The sequence below is a fragment of the Chenopodium quinoa genome, unplaced genomic scaffold (assembly GCF_001683475.1).
Source record: "Chenopodium quinoa cultivar QQ74 unplaced genomic scaffold, ASM168347v1, whole genome shotgun sequence".
NCBI lineage: Eukaryota > Viridiplantae > Streptophyta > Magnoliopsida > Caryophyllales > Amaranthaceae > Chenopodium > Chenopodium quinoa.
Genome location: NW_018743032.1, coordinates 577,827 through 599,611, shown reverse-complemented (window position 1 = coordinate 599,611; position 21,785 = coordinate 577,827).

Below are 21,785 nucleotides of genomic sequence, written 5' to 3'. Positions count from 1 at the left end.
AATCAAACAATCACGAAGAAATCAAATATATCAAACACTAAGGTTTAGGATCCACATATACTCGGAATGGATACAACTACTTGGGATTGGAATTAACAAAGTCGAGTGTTGCGAGGGAAAATCAATTAAAAATCAAGAGATTATGGTAGGCTAATATCCTAGAGGTCAAACTAGCGCCAACTACGAGAGACTCTAGCTAGGAACTTCATAAACCAACTCAATCGACAAAAGCAAGCCACAAATCAATTTTCTGTACCAATGTGAACTTACAATGCAATCTAGTGCAACAATCAAAGGTAGCTACTCTTCAATAAATCACACACATGCACTTAATCAATCAACCAATTTAATCACTACATTAACTCCATCAATTTCCCCCAATTAGCATCAATCCATTACTCATATATGCTTTATCATTCCCCTAACAAGAAAACTACTCACTATCCATGGAAATAAAGATCAAAACTAAGCTAAAAAACAATTTCATCATCATCATATCAATAAAAATAATTCAATCACAAATTCAATTTAAACTTTAACAATCAACAAAACAATTGAAATCATAAGCTAAAGATTGCATTAAAGTTAAAAAAATCCTTACAAACTTGCTTCAATTCAATGGAAAAATGCTTAGAATCATCAATTTTTAATCACCAATCAAGAACTTCTCTCGCTACAATCTAGAGTTTCTCTCTCCACAAAATGATCCAAAATTTCTATTATAATTCTCTTTCTAAAAACTTTCTTAAAAACTCCATCCAAAAATAGAATGAAAATCTATACATAGTAAAACTAAAAAAAGAGAAATTAGTTAGATCGTCCAAAATAAACCCATATAGGTGCGCCCAACTACAAGGGGAAGCGCGGCCGCGCAAAACTGGGTACGGCATAGAGACCCAGACTGGCACGCCCGCGCCCAAGTGAGGCGCGACCGCGCCACCAGGCCGTGCAACCACGCCATACTCTTGCGCGCCCGCGCCTAGGAACAGGGCATCCCTCTTCACCATCATGTCGATGCTCCTCGTGTGTTCCACACAATGCTCTTGATAAACACGGGACCATGCAGTTTCCAAACTCCATGATTGTGGGTTTAACACGAGAATTCGTGCCCCCACGGCTTGAAAGCACGGCCTAAAGTCTTTAATAACTTGCACTTCTATATGCTTGAGCTTCAAATGGAGAATAGTAGGCATCCTAATCAATGCCAAACTTGGGAAGGGGCCTCGGGAATCTTTGGATAACGACCTTAACCTAAAAAATGAAAGAAAACAAGCAAATAAAAAAGAAAATAACAAAATATACCAAGAAATTCATAAAAATAGTAATTCAACTAAGAAAATGCAAACTAAAGAAATAAAGAGTAAAGTCAAGGAAAAGCTAAAGACAAGAGCTATAAAATAGCATGAAATCCACCCTAAAGAGAAACAAATGAGTGCCATAAATGACACTCAACAACCATTAACTTCAGTTTGGTTTTTTTTTTCTTTCCTCAATTACCATATATGCAACTGTGTATAATAAGTATATAAATATTAGAGGAAATTTTGAGAAACTTTTTATTTATTTTTTTATATATAATTATAGGTAAAATTCTTATTTATGTTCATTTAACTAGTTTTAAAATTATAGTTACAGGTCAAATTCTTGTCTTTTATTATCTTTGCTATTATTTGAAAATGTAATTACAGCTTAAATTCTTGTCTTTTATTATCTTTGATATTATATTAAAATATCTATGATTAGAGCTGTTAATTCAGGTAAACGGGTCGAGTTTAAGTCGGGTTAGTGTGAGTTGGGTCATCTCAAGTCGGGTTAATACGGGTTAATGTCATAACATACGCAAGTCGGGTTCGGTTTGAGTCTTGCTTGAGAGGGTCACGTTGAATATACATCTTATTGGGTTTGGGTCGGATTTAGGTCGGGTTAGTAAAAGGTTAGGTTACATTCGGGTCGGGTGAAAAATAGGTTGGGTTAAATTCGGGTCTTTACGGGTTTAAACGAGTTACGGTCGTTCTCGGATTCGAGTCGGGTTTGGTTCTATTCAATTATTTACGGGTTATAATCAGGTCGGGTCATTCTCGGGTTCAAGTTGGGTTCGATTCAAGTTAATAATTTGTGGGTTATAATCAAGTTGGGTCATTTACAAGTCGGGTCATTCTCGGGTTCGAGTCGAGTTCGGTTCCCATACATTTCTCCATATATGAACTATAATGAATGCTTGCAACTCCAATAAATTTGATAAATAATTTTGGAGGTTTTTCTGTGATAATAAATTGTGACACAATTGTGGTGTGTATATAATAGACATAAGCCGTGTAATAAGTTGAAAAGTATGTTGGAAACTTGGAAAATGCATGGTTTGACTTGATTACAATGGTGCTACATTTACTTGTTGAACAAGAATATTGATCTTAATGATGTAAATCTATAGAACTAGTAAAATTCTATTCTAAATTTCTATGTGTTTCATCTCTACCAACTAGGCAACTAGTACGGATGACTGGATGATGAGTAGGTGAGCCAAAGTTCTAATGCTAAGAGATTATGTCATGTGAATTGTTTTGGGTGTTTTTGTCCCTCGGGAGAGTTACGTCACAAAGTCTGGTCCTCGCGTTAGCTGTACCTGCAAAACAACGGAGACTCCAGGTGGTTGGAGCTCCGCCTCCGACGATCAAGTTAGTAACTTGAAAAGGAGTAAAAAGGTGCGGAAATTTAGGTGGGGATCTACTCGGATTCCAAGCTCATGATGTCTCTATCAAAGAGTAAATGTGTAATAAATGGAAAAACGTGCCTCCAAAATGGAAGAAACCTCACTATTTATAGGGTACTCGGGAATTGTGCCCCTAATTAAGTCATCAAGCCCTAATCATTGGTGGGCTGCGCCGCATTGCAGCTTTCTCGGGATTTGGGCCATGAAGGCCGCCTTTTTTCCATTCCTTTGGGATGACACGTGTCAAACAGGGATTGGTCCAGTTTGGACTAACCCTAAGGTGACACATGTCACCTTCTAACTGGACCTCGTGTCAAGGTAAAATTACCCCAAACATTTGCCCCTCACATGCGTGACGTGGCATCTGTGACAGGTGTCACTCTTCCATTAGGGGGTGATTTAACCGCCAAATTTTAACTATTCACCTTCTACGGAAATTACGGAGGTACCCCTGAATTTCACCCCTATATGTAGTCGTTTACCCTCATTATTTAGTACGTTAACAAAAAATTTAGAGAGATAAACATAGAGAGAGAGAGAGTCTGCTTTGACGTTTGAGTCAAGTGCTAGCAATCAAGCTCATTTCCGCCTACCCCAGACGGTTCTGCCTTACCTTCAGATATCAATTTTTAAAGGTACCACCTCTGTATCTCTCAGCACTTTTCATTTTTTTCCCGCTTGTATATATTCTTTGCAATAAATGGATGCATCACCAACACACATGGCAAAGCCTAGGTTAGAGTCCAGCTGGTCACCTGGTACGGCTGAGTCTAGGACTAGGAGTGCCACCTCGTGGTGTTGGGACCACCCTTATGCTTGGAATCCGACCGTCTATGTGTTTGTGCAGAACACAATGTCTCGGAGAATGTAGACGGCAATAGATCCCGACTATAGGAGTGAGGGCTTAGGCGGGCACTCGCTTGCGGGGGAGACGTCAGTTAGGGAAAACCAGACGGCTGCTGAAAGGTCTCCTCGGGTGCCCCTTCAACCCCTGGGATTCATTCCTTGATGAGTGCGATTAGGGAGACGGTGAGGAGGCCGTCTCTATGCCCCGCTCGCAAGATGAGGAGTCATCCAGGGAAAGCTCCGCATTCAGCTCCGAGAGCAGTGACGAGCCTATGTCGCCGCTTGAGGATAGTGAGGTAGAGGAGAGGAAAAAATGGAGTGAGAAGGACGACCCCTTCTAAATCCTCGTCTCTGCCAAAGACAGGGCAAACATGGACAAGGACTTGGAAAACTTCAAACTTATGCGCCCCCTAGCCGGAAATTATAGCATCCGGGTCCCGCCTGCAGAAGGCATCGTCTCTTGGAAAGATGACGAGAGGAACCCCAATGCCTACTTTGGCTATTATGAGGCGTCGTTCCTTGTTGGGCTAAGATTTCCACTTCACGAGGCGGTGAAGGCAATTCTAAGAGGCTATGGCCTGGGAGTCTGGCAACTTACCCCCAATTCTTGGGCTAACATTCTGGGGTATGTTGCAGCCTGCAAGTTCAAGGGTTGCATCCCGGCTGGGAGGCCTTTGCCCACATGCATTACTCGAGTCGCAACCCAGGCGGCTAGAGGGCGTGGTATACATTGACCACCCTCCCTCAGTACATGATGACTTTCAACAAGGTGTCCAAATTCGACGGCTGGAAGCACCGCTTCTGCTTGCTGTCTGCGCTTAGCCGGCGAGAAAATTTTGAACTGCGCCGGTACAATAAGAAGCCCGACCTTCTGGGCCAGAAGTGTTGTCTTCCCCGGATTCTGGATGAGGACTACGACAAAATAATTGAGACCAACCTTTTTAGTCTTGAAAATGCTACCCTGTCAACCTGGGAAACAATAAAGGTTCCAAAGAACTGGATTCCAAAAAGCGCCTGGTTTAGAGACGAGGCCTTTTTATACGCCTGCGGGCTCACCACAATGCGCCTGACCTTAAGACCGTCTAGGGTACTTCCATGTCAAATTGGTAATTACTAACGTTTTTTCTCTCTCTTTCTTTTTGCAGAGGAAGCTATAGCCATGCTCCCAGACGAGAAGACACCCAAGCGGTCCTCCGCCGCCATCCGTAGGGATATTGCGAAAAAGCAAGCGGCTGCTATCAGGGCCAAGGTAAGACGCCTGGCCCCCCTTTACTTTAACTTTGCCAACTTTATTTCCGGATGAATGACTAGCTGTTATTTTGTCGTTGCCAACTTTGCCAACTTTATTTCTGCTTTGCAAGGAGGCGAAATCCCAAAAACGTTTGAGAAGACTCTCAAACGGGCTAGGGATGACTCCGCCTCTACCCCTTCCAAGAAAAAGACAGGCTCCTCCTTGACTCCTGGAGCCAAAGCCGGGAAAAGCCAAATGCGCCTCGGGGGAAGGATGCAGGTTGTAGACGACGACTTTGGCCTTGACCTCGTCAACCCCTTGTCCGTTGAAAGAGGGGTTACAGCGCTTGCGATGGCTCTCGCCACGCCGTCTCTGAAGGTAAGGCTAACCTATTTGAGTTCACGCCTGAGTTAAGGTGGCCTTTGCGAGTAAAATCCCACTCCCAACAGACATTTTCCTCAGACGGTCGGCAACAGATAGGTGCCGCCAGTTTTTCGCACTCATCAAATATTGATTGTGATGTAGATGTCTCTCCCCGCTGGCCAGACGTCCAAAAGCATGCCAAGGCCATGCTTGACGCCGTCTGGAAGATGGATAAAGACAACATCCCTAGGATAGAGACGTTCAATCTGGAACACTTTCTATCCCTTCTGGCTTAGGTAACGTGTAAAGAAATTAATAAAAGTAAACTTCAACTATTATCCCGCCTGCAGATCTAACCTCATTCGTTCTATGCAGGCTCTTTTTCGGGTAGACGGTCTCAAACGTCCATACACCCGCAAGCGTGAAGAGGTAAAGATAGCCAACAAATCAGCTAGAGACGCTGAAAACGTTGCTCTATACTCTTGTAAAATAAATGAACTTGAGACTAAAGCCACAGTGATGACGCTGGCGTCGTTAATCAGCTCGAGAAAGACCTGGAGGCGTTCAAGCAGAAAGTCGGGGATGCTGAGACGACGCTCAAAAAAGCAAAAGATGAGCTTGACAAGGCTAAGAGAGCTGGACTCTCTCAAGGGGGTCTCCCAAGAGAACAGCGAACTCAAGGCCAAGGTCAAGGAGCTGGAGGAGGCGGCGACCCAGGCGCAGCTGAACTTTAAAGCAACCTTGGAGGCGGAACAAGAGCGCCTGGTTGCCGAGAGTGAGGTTGACAACGACTCTCGGATAAGGATTTCCTGGAATGCCTTGTATCCAAACAAGGAGTTTGGCGTCTGGGCGCTGGCTCACAAATATGCAGAAGAAGTTGTATGTTTGAGGGAGAAGGGCAAGCTAGAGCCGGAGTCGTTCAAAGCCTGGGCGCATGCTGAGCTGCCAGAACCTGGTCACCCCGTCCCGACTCAGGCGCACGAGGTTCATTCTAACGAAGAAGATGAAGAAGATGAGGGGGGCGATGACCAGGTGGACCCGTCTGCAACTCAACAATAAATTTCTGCGGCAGTATGCCATTTTTATTATTTTTCTGTTTCAGCGGTTGTATGCCAGATTACTTTCCTTCCGGCCTGCGTACCGAGTATATGTTGTTTTTACCGGCTGAGGAGCCTAGTTAATTAACAGTTTGCTTCACTTCCCGGACGGGGTCCGGTTAACCATTTTCTACCACAGCCGATTGGCTCGGTAGTTTTAAATAAATGCGCCAACTGAGTTGGTTTTGATCACTTTGCTTTTAAATTTTGCATTTTTACGTTTTGCAAGTATGCTCGAAAATTTTTGCTTTTGCCTAAATTGTGAAAAGCATGCGGCAACTGATAATCCGGCTGCTCTTGCCCCTGGGCGGCTGTGTGGTTGGTTTCACCTTTAAATCGATTGATTTACTTGAAAACGTCTGATGCTCTAAAGAGCATGATGTGTTTTCAAGTTAATCAATCACAATAGTGATTGCCCTAAACCAAGTACACAGCCGCTCATATGACAGGCGCTCAAGGAAAAAAGGTCGATAAGCCCCTCAAGAGCTAGAGATTAGACGGAAAAAGGCCGATCAGCCCCTTAAGTGCTGAGGATTAGACGGAAATAGGCAGTCTGGGTATCACACAGAAGATGAAGGGTTGTCTTTCCTGTCATAAGACAGGAGACAAATGGCAGCCTGGGGGGGTTTGAAACCCAATTATGCTTTTCCGCCTTGAGAAAACGTGTAATTTCGAAGGGTGATTCATTTTACCCAAATCAGGCTGCAATGAGTTTGACCATGTCGCATGTATGTACAAGTGCACTCTTTGGTAGTGCTTTTGATGATTGCACTTGGAGGGTGTTACCGGTCGCCTTATTACTCATTGGAGTAGATAATATTTGAATAATTATCCGGCCATCGGCCTCATGTCCTTTTGACGATTGCGTAGCTGTTGCACAACCCCGGTGGAGGGGGTTGGTGCAACTTTAGAATGAAAAGCTTAAGAACTTCAGTCGATTATCGACTGATGTCTTAGGACATCTGGTATTTCAAATACTTAATCGTTGTTTCAACTATTCTGGTCAGACGGTTATGAGTTGACCAATTTAGTCGTTCAATCTTTGTCGTCTACATAAGTGCGTAGAGCAAACAGGTAGGCTGCCCTCTGCAACGATCGCACCCGAAGGGGTGTCCCCGGACGCCTTTGTCCATGTTGGGACATGCGATTTTATTAAACAGACAGCCATCCGGCCAGTGGTCTCTTTTCTAGTTAGAGACCGGCTCTATAGCCACTAAGCGGTTTTGTGCCTAGTTTAGTTATCTGGCCAGTGGCTTCATGTAAAATGAACGCTGAATTGTCTTTTAAGTTTCAAACTTAGAGAGTTTAACTATTGGGCCGTCTGTGAATTTCCCAGACGGCCTTAAAAAGGAAACATAATTGAAAACAAAAAGCGATTTCTCATTAATTTAGTTTTTGCTTACAAAATTTTGCAGCTCAGAAGTAATACTTTTTCAAATAGTCTACATTCCAAGTCCTAGGCAGGCGCCTTCCGTATGGGGTTTCCAGGCGGTAGGTGTCGTTTCTAACTTCCTCATAGATCCGGTAGGGGCCATCCCAATTTGGAGTCAGCTTTCCAAGTTCATTGGCCCTACCGATTGCCTCCATTTTTCGTAACACGAAGTCCCCAACTTTCAAAGGGCGCTTGTGCACTTTCTTGTTGTAGGCTCTTGTCATTCTTAGACGGTATATCTCAAGACGAAAGGCGGCATTGCCCCTACATTCTGGGAGAGAGTCTAATGCCAGACGCATGGCCTCCCAATTTGTCTCTTCATCAGAAAGCATTACTCTGAAGGTAGGCTCATAATGTTCGATGGGTAAGACGGCTTCAGCACTGTAAACCATGATAAATGGGGTTTCACCGGTTTCCCCTTAAGCTGTTTTCCGAATGGGCCATAGGACATGGATCAACTCTTCTGCCTATAAACCACCGGCTCTTTCAATTTTCTTTTTTTTGCCGTCTAAGATGAGTTTGTTGAAGGCTTCAACCTGGCTGCTTGTTTAGGGTTGGCCGACTGGGGAAAAAAGTTAGAGATCCCTTGATCCCCTAACCAAGTCTTAAGATGAGGCGTCTCAAACTAGGGGCCATTATCAAACACCATAGACATAGGAACCCCAAACCGGGTGATGATGTTCTTCCAAATGAAAGAGATGACATCCTTAGTCTTGATGTCCTGAACGCCTCCTCCTCCGCCCACTTGATGAAGTAATCCATAGCCACTAGAATGTAACGTTTTCCACCTGGAGCAGGCGTGTAAGGACCTAAAATTTCCATGCCCCATTTTGCTAACGGGACTGGGATCTGGATGGCCGTCATATCAGTAGTCGGGCGGTGAATAAGTTCGCCCAATGTCTGACATTTGTCACATTTCTTCACTAGCTATTTGGCGTTTGCATCAAGGGTAGGCCAAAAGTAGTGTCTCCTGGCTCTGACGGCTAGGGATCTTCCGCCTATGTGAGAGACGCGGAACCCCGCATGCAATTCTTCGAGAACTTCCTTCCCATTTTCTAGGGTAACACACTTCAGAAGAGGCTTCAGAAACCCCGCCTTGAAGAGTTCTCCGTTTCTCATCTCGATGTTTGCCGCTCTCTTTTTCATGATGGCTGCCTCCTGTGGCGAATCAGGGAGCGTGCCGTCTGTCAAGTAAGCCCGGATGCCATCCATCCAGGTAGAGCTTTGGTCTAGAATTCCAATGGGCTCTTCATAAATGCTTCATTTTTCCAGAACTTCCTAAAAGACTGACCGAGGCGTATCACAACAGGCGGAAGATGTTAATTTGGACAAGGAATTCGCCTGGTTGTTACCGGACCTGGGCACTTGCTTCGGAGTGAACCCTTTGAGTGTCCCAACCTCTTCTTTGACCGCCTGAAGATATTTGATCATTGCCGGATAGGTAGCTTAATATGTACCTTCGTACTGGCTAACGACCAATTGAGAATCAGAGTAGGCGTCAACTTTGGTTGCCCCTACTGCCTTACACATGCGGATTCCAGCTAGTAGGGCTTCGTACTCTGCCTCATTGTTTGAGGCCTGAAATTTGAACCGCAGTGCATACTCATATTTGTCTCTTTCCGGAGATTCATAGATTACGCCTACACCACAACCGTTCTTTGTTGAGCTCCCATGTACATACACTTTCCAAACCTAATCAAGATTATCTGGAGCCACCGGACGGGTCATTTCAACAATGAAGTTGGCAAACGCCTGACCCTTCACTGCCTTTCTTGGTTCGAAAGTGATTTCAAGACTTTGCATTTCAATAGCCCATTTAAGCATTCTGCCAGATGACTCCAAGGTAGACATTGGCCGTTTGAGTGGCTGGTCAGTGAATATCACCACCGGATGTGCCAGAAAATAAGGCTTCAACTTCTTGAATGCCATATACAAAGAAAGGACAAATTTTTAAACCATGGGGTACCGGAGTTCAGCATTTTTTAGGACATGGCTAATGAAAAAAATCGGGAGCTGAACACGTCGTCTCTTTTAGGAAGGAGGACGACAATGAGGGCATGATTTGAGATGGCTAAGTACAAGTACAGCGTCTCTCTAGGCAGAGGACTAACGAGCCTTGACAAAGAGTGCAAGTGCTCTTTCAGCTTTTGAAAGGCCGCCTCAGCATCATCCCCCCATTCAAATCTGGTCTTCTTCCTGATTGCTTGGAAGAAGTAAAGGCATTTGTCGCCTGAGCGGCTGACGAATCTCCCCAATGCCACAAGACAACCGATTAATCTTTGAACATCCTTGACAATACGGGGTGACTTCATGTCAATTACCTCCTGTATCTTCTTGGGGTTAGCCTCTATCCCCCTTTAATCAATTAGGAATCCGAGAAACTTCCCAGACTCAACACCAAAGACGCATTTCGTAGGGTTTAACATGACCTTGTGCCGCCTGAGGGTGGTGAATATTTCTCTGAGAGCATCGAGATGATCCGTCTGTATCTTGGATTTGACTATCATGTCATTAATGTACGCCTCCACATTCCTGCCGATTAGATCAATGAAGACCGTATTAATCATCCGTTGGAAGGTGGCAGGCGCATTTTTCAAGCCAAACGGCATCACAGTATAACAGAATAACCCCTAATCAGTGACGAAGGCCGTCTTCTCATGATCTTTCTTCCAAAGGGGAATCTGATGGAAGCCGGCATAGGCATCCATAAAGCTCATCAAGGCGTGGCCGGCTGTAGAGTCGACCAGGCTGTCGATCTTTGGAAGCGGATAACTATCCTTGGGACACGCCTAATTGAGGTCTGTGTAATCAACACACATACGCCAGGTCCCATTCGGCTTCTTTACAAGCACAACATTGGCCACCCAGTCGGGAAAATTACATGGCCGAATGAACCTAGCGTCCAACAACTTTTTTACTTCGGCAGCTGCCGCCTGACTTCATTCCTCACCGTAATTTCTTTTCTTTTGCCATACGGGCTTCTTTTTAGGATCCACGGCGAGCTTGTAGACAACAAGATCCGGGTTGACGCTTGTCATCTCTTCAACTTCAAAGGCAAAAATGTCTTTGAATTCTTTCAGCAGAAGGTGCAAATCTGCACCCAACTTAGCATAAGCAACCTTCCCAACCTTTACAGTACGCTCTGGATGGCTGTTGTCCAGAGGTTTATCAATATGTTTTGCAGCCGGTTAGGGACGGAGCTCATCTGACTGTTCCCCGGTCAGTGATTGCTATTTTTTCACTTTCTTCACCTCCACCAGCAGAGGGGCCTTTCTTTTCTTCCCGACTGCTGGTGGGGCTAGGGATGGGGCGGCATCCTTGACAATGTCAAGGTCTATTGGTTCTGGGCCTTGGTTTCCTGGGGTCTCTGTATCTTTGAAGGCTGAGAGGTAGCACTCCTGGGCCATATTTTGATCCCCATTCAAGGAACCAACAGAGTCGTCATCCCTCTCATACTTGATTAGCATGAGAAAAGGGATGATTACAGCCTTGGCTTCATTGAGGGTTGGCCGCCTAGGACAATGTTATAGGAGGTCAGTTCCTCAACGACCAAGAACTTGACGACCAAGTGTCGTCCTTTTCCTTTTTCACACAGCCGGATTGGTAAATTAACCCTTCCGACTAGGTAAACCATTCCACCCCTAAAACCCACCAGGGGGTGGGAAACCGAATGCATGCTACTGACGTTGTATTTCAGCTTTTGCAGGCACCAGAGACTGATGATATCCGATGAGCTGCCAGTGTCAATAAGGATTCGCCCAACCAGTTGGTTGGCAACTTTACATTCAATGACGACCGGGTCGTCATACGGACGGCAAACACTGCCCGTTTCCTTCTCAGTGATCAGGACGTCTGGGAAGGAGGAGCTAGTAGACGCTTGCTTATCATCATCGTTGTTCATCTTTTGAAGATGGCTCTTGGTGCCCGGGATGGTGGGGCCACCACATGAGAAACCGCCTGCTATAGTGTAGACAAGCTCCTTATCTATGTCCGAACTACTTGTAGGCTAGGGAGTCTTGGACGACTGCCCCTTGTTCCTCTTATTAGTCCCTTTGGACTTAGAAATGTAGGACTTAAGCATCCCTTTATCAGCCAAACGGTCCAACTTCCGCTGTATGCTAAAGCAGTCGTTGGTGTCATGGCCAACTTCCTCATGTACTAACAAAATTTGTTCTTGTTCCGTGACTGGACGGAACTCTTCATTGGATTCGGCTTCTCAATGGTCAGCCGGTCCTTTATCTCCATGAGGATAGAGTTAGAGTCCTTATTAAACTCGTACCTGGGGACGTACGGTTTAAACTCTTTTTTCTTCTTCTAGGACGACTAGTCAGAGTCATTAACCGCCCAGACTTCTTTTCTCTTTTTGCTCTGTTCCTTCTTTTTCGCCGGCTGAGCAGACCGACTTTCGTTTTGTTTGTCAGACTTCTTGGTGTCTGACTAGCTGCCAGGCGTGTAGAGGTCGGTAGCTTGAATATAGCATTCCGCCTCCCTCAAGGCCGCCTGCAGCGTAAATGCCCCTTTTTTAACGATGTCAAACTTAAAGTTCGACCAGTCTCTCAGACCCTTGAAGAAGTCTGTGAATGCTACCTCCTCAGACAACCCCTGGATCTGGATTCTGACTAGGTTGAACCGCCTGACATATGAGTGTAGCCCTTCTCTCTCACCTTGCTTAATGGTGCTCAAATCAAGGCTCGTTTTCTTAGCAGGGATTTTCATTGAGAAGTTTGTGGCAAACAAGAAGGCTAGCTTCTTGGAGCAATTAATAGAACCGGGTGGCAGGTTGCCAAACCTTTTTTGGGCAATACCCTTCAATGTAGCCGGGAAGCATCGACACCAAGTGGCATCGTCCCACCCCTATAAACACATGAGGTTGGTGTATGCCATCAGATGGTCTTCTGGGTTGGAGGTTCCATCTTAAGTACCTACCAACACATTCTTAACCTTGGCTGGCTGAGCCGCCTCGGTTATATTCTTAGTGAACGTAGAGGGTTGTTCACCAAGTTTTAGTAGTCGAAGCTGCTAGTCCAAAGGTTGGTCACTGTTGAATGTCGCCTATCCCATAAAAGGAAACGGCTACATGTATGGAAAACCATATTGTCGGTATTGTGCCTGAGGTGAAAACGGGACAGATCATATCATCATTTCAGGATCGGTGTTGACGGAATTGCCGCCTGTCCCACTCTCATGTATGGAGAGTGAGTTTCGCATAGAAGTTTGTTTGAATCTGTCTGGAAAGTCCCAGGTGGAGGCTAACTCAGACAGCTGCTGGTGTCTCCTTTGCACAATGATCTGTCGAGCGTCGAAAACAGTCTTTTTAGTGGCCCCCGGTTGTTCTTGCTGGGTGTGCCTCTGAGGACCATTAGGCATAAGGATCTTGGTCCAGTCAAGTCTTGCAGCTGCCTTCTCCTTCTCCTTGGGATGAGGAGTAGGCTGCCTGTCCTTGACCGGCTTCTTCCTCCAAGATGGAGGTGTCTTCTTAGCCGGCTGACCTTTGTTGGAGCTATCCTTGTTTTTGTTGATCATATCCTTGATTTCACCCTTGAAGGAGTTCATGAAAGTCATGAGCTAATCCCGGGTGACCGAAGCTGATCCTCTAGCCTTCCGGGTTTCCCCTTCTAGCCTCCTAGTGAGTCGGGCTCGACCTGCCTGGTTTTCTTCACATTCCAGCAGATCTCTGGAACGGGTATATTTGGAGATGAATGAGCCATCTTTGGCCACATACGTCTCCACGCCATCATCATCATCATGGTCAGTGAAGACCTCCGACTGACGTACCGGTGGAGGAACGCTTGAACTACTCGGTTGATTAACCGGTTGAGAAATGCTTGTATTACCCGGTCGGGAAATAGATTGAGGATTGTTTAGATCAGGAGGGGGCACAGACTCGTGAACCATCTTTGAGGTACTCTCCCCACAGACGGCGCCAAATGTTTTGGGTGTTTTTGTCCCTCGGGAGAGTTACGTCACAAAGTCTAGCTGTACCTGCAAAACAGCGGAGACTCTAGGTGGTTGGAGCTCCGCCTCCGACGATCAAGTTAGTAACTTGAATAGGAGTAAAAAGGTGCGAAAATTTAGGTGGGGATCTGCTCGGATTCCAAGCTCAAGATGTCTCTATCAAAGAGTAAATGTGTAATAAATGGAAAAACGTGCCTCCAAATAGAGGAAATCTCCCTATTTATAGGGTGCTCGGGAATCGTGCCCCTGATTAGGTCATCAAGCCCTAATCATAGGTGGGCTGCGCCGCATTGCGACTTTCTCAGGATTTGGGCCATGAAGGCCGCCTTTTTTCCATTCCTTTGGGATGACACGTGTCAAACAAGGATTGGTCCAGTTTGGACTAACCCTAAGGTGACACGTGTCACCTTCTGACTGGACCAGGTTTCAGGGTAAAAAAATTACCCCAAACATGAATGGTCATTGTTATTGTAGGAAAAATGACTAATGGCATTTAAGATAATTAAACGACTTATCTAGAAAATGTCGTGGCGTGACAATAAATCACTACCCTAAAGTCGAATTTTCCCTGCACAGGTACACACGTACTCATAGCAATCGACCTCCAGGGTTACACGACTCCAACTCTTTGGTGTACTACGGAGAGTTAGATTGAAAACACCTTCGAACAATGCTCAATAGAAAAGGAGGTCATGAAAAATAATTGTAAGAAAGGATAAATTCCCACTTTTTTCTTTGTTCGAAAAGGGACAAAAGGAGATGTTTATATAGTATATGATTGTGAACTAGATACAACGAATCTGGTCATAACGAATGAGAGTGAAAAACGTACAACGAATTTGGTCATCAGTTTAGACCAAAAAAATGGCTAACATCTAAATCCCCCAATTAAGTCCAAAATGATTCACTAATTGAGCATATTTCAAGGAACCAACTTAATTTTAGGAAGCAATTTATACAATGCAATCTTTGACAAATGGAAAATTAATTCTTTTGAAGCACAACTTATTTGGAGTTCTCTACCTAAACTCTATCATTCCCCCACATGATTGAAAAGAAGAATGAAGATAAAGAAATTGAGCATTGAATATTTAGTTTTACAAGTACCAATGTCTTGTGGACATGAAATGATACCCAGTACTTACAATTATATTCTAAAGTCATTTCGGGTGAACTTCGCCTTGAACCTTTCATGAAGTTTGCAAAATACAGTTGCGTACTAAACTATTCTCAAATAAAAGGTGTTCTCGCGAAATTAAAAATGTCCCACATTTGCTTGGATTTTTCATGAATGCTCTAGAGATCTTAGCCTTTGGAACCTCATAAGGGATTGAGTGTAACCCCCACATTCACATAGGTAAGTTCATCAAGTTTGTACTGCCACAAACCACCTTTATATATTAAGGCCATATACTTATCAAGAGTTCTTTAACTCAACTTCATACACATAGCATGAGAAGTACCCCATCTCTTTATTAATAGGAATTGTCGTGGTACTATACTTGAGCTCTTTTGTGACTTTGTTTGACCCATTGAACTTAGACATTTCTAAGATGGGTATTGTAGGGAATAAATTTCAAGCGTTAATCCCCTAGCTTGAACCCCACTGTGATCATACACTAAAGTACGGTGGCGTCCAAAAGGGAAAAAGATAGAGCAAAAGAGTCGCCAACAAGTTTTAGGAACTTGTAAACCGTTCATAGGATGAAGGTTACACCCCTTAACGTTCCAAGAGATCGTCAACTCCATAAGGTCTAGAACCAAATAAGGGTTCGGGGATGAAGGTACAAATCCAACCTAAAAGAGATTGAACCTGCCCTAATAATAGGCCTCTACTTTATTCTGATCGTATTCATGTTCACTTTTTAATTAACATACAATCAATAGGATTAACCCTAAACCTGTTTATCTATGTTGGTTGAATTTAATGCACAAATAAACTATTATTGGCGATCACTTGAATTATAATCAAATTAACCCTAACAAGATTATTAATTATCTTATTAAGCGTGATTACAAGTACAAATTCCCTTTAAACATGCATAAAAGGCGTGATCAAACAATAGATATCAAGCAACATGATAAATTAATTATAATCATGAATATAAAAATAATAATAATATTCATAATCATCATAAATTATAACAATTATAATCATAATCATGTTAATATTAAAACATAATAATAGCAAGATCCTAGGCATGATACTAACAAGATTAATAACAAACCCTAGCATGTCACTAAGCAATAAAAATCAAATCTTTAACCCTAACATGATACTAACAACCATAAATATTAGGAAGAACATAGGAAGCACCGCAGGAATCATATTTAATATTAAAATTACCCTAGCCATGATACTATGAATATCATAATATCAATATAAACATGATTTCTACATCATAATATCAATTAATCAATTAAAGTACTTACTTTGATGCCTCGTAACTCTTTCTAATAACAAAATACACGCATTAGTAACTTCAAGGAAAATAATAATCAAAACAATTAAATTAAATAATTGAAAGAGAGATTTGGGACCCAACCCTCAGAAATTAAACCTTTCACGTCTAGGGCGAAGGCAACTTCGAATATGGCTAGGTGTTTCTAGATCTAATGAATGCGGAGTTTTGTATGTAAAAACAAGGTTTTGAAGAAAAGAAAGAATTGATGAATGAAAACCGATTGTAGGTGAGAATTCGTGAGAATTGCTGAATGAAAACGGAGTTTTTAATACGTTATTTATAGACAAAATCAGCCAAAAAGATAAAATAAACAAAATACAGTCTGACACACAAAAAAACAGAGCTTGCGCAAACCCTGGCTAACTGGCGCCTGGCACCAACACTAGCGCCAGGCGCCAATGGCTAGCGCCAGGCGCCAAGCCTGGTTCCAGGCGCCAACGTCTGGAGTCAGGCGCCAAGTCTAGTTTTAACGCATTTTCGAAAATCAGATAAGTTTGCCGTACTGGAGGATAAAATCATATAATTTCCTCGAAATTGCTATTTGATTTTAATTAAAACTCTGAAAAGTCAACAAAAGTCAATTTATCAATGCTAATTGCATTAGGAATGATAAATCACATTAGGCCCTCTCCTAGATCATTAGGCCGCATATAAAGCTCAAACCAGGCCCAGTTCAGTAAATTGACCATAATTTCCTCAATATTCATCGGAATTGGGCTTATTATATATCGTTGGACAGCTCTTGTCAAGCCCCATCCAACTACACTACTATTGGACCCATATCATGGACCAACCAAACTGGATTGGATATTTTCTTAAAATAAGTTTTCAAAAACAGAGAGAAGAGAAAATAAATTAAAACTATCCGCAACACTAGACTTTCCACACTTTCGCTTCATTCGACTATGATTCGACGTGGAAGGTACTCATCACTAGGTTTGGTTTTGGGGAGATACATATGGGTGTCTACAGGTATCAATCACAATTCACTTCTCATAGGCTTAAACTCATTCCTTGTGCTGACTCTAGCACCATTTTTCTACAACAACCTTTATTAAGGAATCTCTAATATTCCTCTCACATCACATGATCACATTTTTATGCATAGTATTCACGCCTCTAGCATGTATACATTTTTATTATTTTTCCATGGTAACTTACTTCAAATTCTTCACAACATATGTATTTAATGAAATTGGCTCCCCCCATAATTGATATCTACAAATAGATTTTGCAATACGATTGCATAACGTTTTGAGCCAAACCTTCATAGTAAATTCATCATTGTTGGTTACTTCATAAGTATTTGTAACCTGCAAATTTAATTCTTATTTCATAGTACCATACAATGATCATTAGAGAGCACATTCATAGTCTCCACGTGCACTATGATTAATATCATAACAATATTCTCATTTGAACAACTATGATTAATATCATAACAACATTAAGTTAAAAGAATTTGATTCACAATCACGGTCAATCTGACAGATTACGAGAATAATCATGTGATGACTTCTCACACCATAGCTTTAGTGCTCAATTAAACATAATAATCTTATTTACCTTGTATTATTTATTACAAGGACACATACTTAGAAAAAATTCTTCCACTTTAAAATTCATAACTAAGTTGTCATAATAGTTTGCAATGTAAGCCTTCATTTGAACCACCATCAAATTACTAGAGGATAATAATGCAAACAAAACAGATGAACGCACAAACTTAGTCATGATGAGAAATAACAAAGATAGCGAAGCACCAAACCTTCAGTGATGTTATATCAATTTCATGAAAGTCAACATTACGTCCAATGGCTTTATTATGGTTAGAAAAAACTGACTTTCACAAACTTAAATTGATCACAAATAAAGGCTTATATTTAACTTGTTTCTCTCCAAAACTAGCACAAACGCAAGGACACAGTTTCTCCGTATGGTTATGGATATTTAACCATCACTTTTGAAGACACCCCATGACTTCTTCTAACTCTCAAACCTTTCTAATCAAGAAAGACAATTAGACTTAAATAGTTTGGACTCTAAATTTGCTCCTTCCTAACTGATCTACCAACTTCACTAAAGAAAAGGTTAAATAAAAACATGAAACAAACTATGTATATATATGACTCTTAGATATAAATTTTAAATTATCATACAATTACAAAATTGAGAAAACATTCTCAAACTAGCGCATATGATTCGCATATTGGAATTTAACACAATTAAAGTCATTCTCAATGAAACAGTACTAATCAAATTAACATAACTCATCCTATATTGCATATCAGGACCTTTAAGTAGTATAAAGGTTTATGCTAGCTTGAAAAAATTTACATTGCTCATGAATGAATTGAATAAAAGATTACTCCCGTAAATGGATAAATATTAAGCAATATTAAATTCGTCATAATCAACGATCATAACATCACAAATAGGTACCCCCACACAACAAGCATTTGAGATATAAATAATTTGTTAATCAGGGGATACTTAGATAAGCTCTCGTGAGATGGACCTTAATTTAGGAAACATAGTGAGTGAAAAATATTGATACCCCCACATATGTTACATTAACCAAAGTTCACACACAGGCTATTTATAAGACCTTTAGGGTTATTCCCTCTTATTATTCCAATATGTAAAAGTTCTCATAATACTAGCTTTTGAAGACCATTATAAATTTTATAGATTTTTGTCAATACAACACTTTTGCCAATGGTATATAAACATCGAAAGAAAATAGTCTCATCTAGACCATGAATAACATTATTACTTAAGCAAACATTCCAATTACAAGTAGAATAAAACACATTTTTAATTCTACTCTCCAACTTTAACAAATGATTTGAACTAAATCATTATTATCAATTAACTCATATAACCATAGGGTTTTAAAAATAACTGACTTAGTTACAAACATTTTATCCATTAACCACTGGATTAGAGATATTAGATTACACCCAAGGCTCATCAAGAGTCACATAATATTAATCCTGCAAAAAGGCACATTAAACATGCATGTAAATTGGTTCTAATATAAGTTTGAGAGAAAACTATCTTGTCACTTAGCATGGTAGACAAATGATGTACTATATAGCACCCACACACTTGATCACTCATATTTTAGAACTCATGTTCATGAAATCAACATGCACGCCATGTCTATTAACAAAAAGCCGATTTGTTCTAAACCATGAAATAATTCATCATACTGTCTTACCATATTGTACATAAATCCCTTGGGTTATATAACTATGTAGGGAATTTGAAAATATATCTATACAGGTATTTCTCTCAATATTTCATTGTATTTTCAAAACAAAATAGTAATGCATACAATTACAAATATAGAGTATCATTTTCGGGGTCGGGTATGGGCAGGGGCGGACCCACCTTTAGTCATAGTGGGTCCAGTGACACAGTATTTTTTTAAAAAAATAAATATTAAAGAGACCCCTTATTATAGATAGGGGGTCTCTTTGATGCTGCTAGTGGTAACAACAAACAATAAGAGATCTTTTTGATGCTGCTATTGCTACAAAAGACTTGGTGTGTTTTTTTTATATATTAAAGAGACTTGTTATTTATATAAGAGGTCTCTTTGATGCTGCTATTGCATTTCACAATTTTTTTGCGTTACTTTCTTTTTCATTAAAGAGACCAGTTATATTTAATAACTGGTCTTTTAAGTTATCTCACTTTTTTTTGTATAATTTTTTAATAATTTTTTTTCCCATTTTATATCTTATATTTGTACAACAAATTTTAATATTTCCCCATAAAGCTTATCAATTAACTAAAAAATCATAAAGTTAATTCAATATAATAATTTTATTGTACCATTGGTTTATAACATGTTATTTGTAGTATTTTCGACTTGTAAAATTGAATTTTTAAGTACTGTATTTGGTTGTGATATGAATTTTTGTGTCCTATTTTTGGATTGAAATCAATTTAGTATATGTATATATACATATATATGTATTTATATATACATATATATGTATGTATATATACTTATATATATATATATTATATATATATATAAGTTTTGGATTGAAATTAATTATGAACAAGACATGGAAAAAAAAAATTGTACTTTCACAAATGATCAATAATTGATGGTGACACGCTATCTCGGAAATCCTGGATCCGCCACTGGATATGGGCATGTGCAAAGAGAACCATACCACAGGGCCCCCAATTGGGAAAAAAAATATTATTACTGATAAAAGATAAATTAATGTCCAATGTGCTATGTAAGTGGAAATTGCTAAATTGGTAGCATTCAATCACTTAAATCATTTAGTCTTGGGTTTTTGTGCCGAGGTTCGAGCCCCTATGTAAATTTTTTAATATATATTTTTAAAATTTCTGTCATTCTCTTTACTTTATAGTTTTTTAACTCATTGATTTTAGGCTTTTTTTTTACATAATAAAACACATAATATTGGTTTAAATAATAAAAAATAATAAAAAAAAAACACATAATACTAATGTTTGTATTATTAAGTTTATGAATTTGATAATAGCATTTTATTTTCAAGTTTAATCCATATATTTCCTTTTTTTTCTAGAGAAACTATATGTATTTATTAATTTTCAAAAACTTTTGTATACACCCGATTTACACTAATTTTACTGCACATTGAGCAGTATAAGGGTAACTTTAACCTAATTTTAGGTTAATTTTTTGCCTTTTTTTGGGTAACTTTTAACATAATACAATTTTTTTTTTATAAATAACCAATAAGAAAAGTTTTATAACGGTAATTTAATTACATTTTATCACAAATAATTGATTTTTAGTCATTTAAAATGTGATTCTTTATTAATAATTTTTATTTGTATTGGATTACTTTTATGCATATTAGGATGACTTTTATTTATTTTAGGGGTAACTTTTGATCAATCTAGTCTATCTTTATAGTGGATGTACAATAATTATTGTACACCCGATTTTTTTTAAAGTTTGTAATTAATTTTTTTTGAATAAATATGTTATCGAGTAATTAACCTAATACGTTTTAAATCATCGGGACCTAATTTAAAAATAGCACAGGGCCCCTAAATTGGTTGCCACGGCCTCTAATCATTTTGACACTACAAGATATAGATAAAGCCAAATCAAAGATATGCTCATAATCTAAGAATCAATTTACACAGTTGTATATTGATATCGTTGACTCTCAGAGAAGTGTTTGAACCTTTTTAGCTTTACTAGATCATATCATAATAACTAACTAATTAGAATCAAGCTTAAACTGAAATTAATAAACTATCCCTCACCGTGCATTATTGTCATATATCATCATCATATATATACTCCAATTACATGGGCACAAAAACTTAAAGAGTACTAAAAGTAAAGGACATGATACATAGAATGATCATAACAATAATTAATCTATTACATGGATTGTCTGCTCATGTTCTTAATCCGAGACTGTCAGGTATTAGCAAGAAATACCCCCATTCACGCCAATTAAACTAGCAGTAAACCTTTTAATTCGATCCAAAACTTTACTTCGTATTACTCAAAAAAGCATTAGAAATTCTTAGTTTTCACCAAACAATTTCTTTTCTCAATACGGATGTAAAAGGATCACAACTAGCGATATGGCCTCAAATTAGGAGCATAAAATATTAAGCAAACAATTAAATATACGAAAAATAAAGTTTA